Genomic DNA, 570 nt, shown 5'->3' with positions numbered 1-570 from the left:
AGTCCGGTTAATCGTTGCTTTGAAACCACCGGAACTTGGGCCGCCCCACAGGGAACTTATCCTGAGGCGACCGTTCGGGACTTTAGACGGGTCAATGAGGAAAAGAGACCTAGGAAACGTTCCAAGGTAGGGCTGAAAGCTCTGCTTGACTGATAACAGGTACTGCGACTCTCCTCAGCCTTGCCACAGTCAACTGAAGGGAATGCTCGGAGGAGGAGGCAACAGCATCTGGCGTCCCCAGGAGGTCACCCATCCAAGTACCGACCAGACCCGACGTTGCTTAACCTCGCTGGACGGACGAAAAGCGGGGTTTCCAACGTGGTAAGGCCGTTGACTCAATATCATGGCTAGATACTCCAGATGTTGAGGCAGAAGTAGAGAAGGCTCCTAGAAAATTACCATGATCCCTCACTCATGGTAAGGATCCGGAAGCTTGTCCCGGCGTTGAAGAAGGTCGAACCCGAGCCTACCGGAGTTGACCAGACCTCCAAAAGGCGAAGGAGGCGGAAGCCTGCTCCTGAGCAGCCATGAGGAAAGCAGGGAGAGTTCTCTGGGGAAAAACCTGCGATG

General features: G+C 54.6%; 1 pseudogene; it reads right to left on the bottom strand.

The window, feature by feature from the left end:
• Positions 1–216: 216 nt before the first annotated feature.
• On the bottom strand, positions 217–335 carry LOC137654842 (5S ribosomal RNA; annotated as a pseudogene).
• Between the last annotated feature and the right edge of the window lie 235 nt (positions 336–570).

The sequence above is a fragment of the Palaemon carinicauda genome, chromosome 15, assembly GCF_036898095.1.
Source record: "Palaemon carinicauda isolate YSFRI2023 chromosome 15, ASM3689809v2, whole genome shotgun sequence".
Classification (NCBI taxonomy): Eukaryota; Metazoa; Arthropoda; class Malacostraca; order Decapoda; family Palaemonidae; genus Palaemon; species Palaemon carinicauda.
The sequence above is the reverse complement of the archived record's forward strand: the minus strand, read 5'-3'. Positions and strand labels throughout refer to the sequence as shown.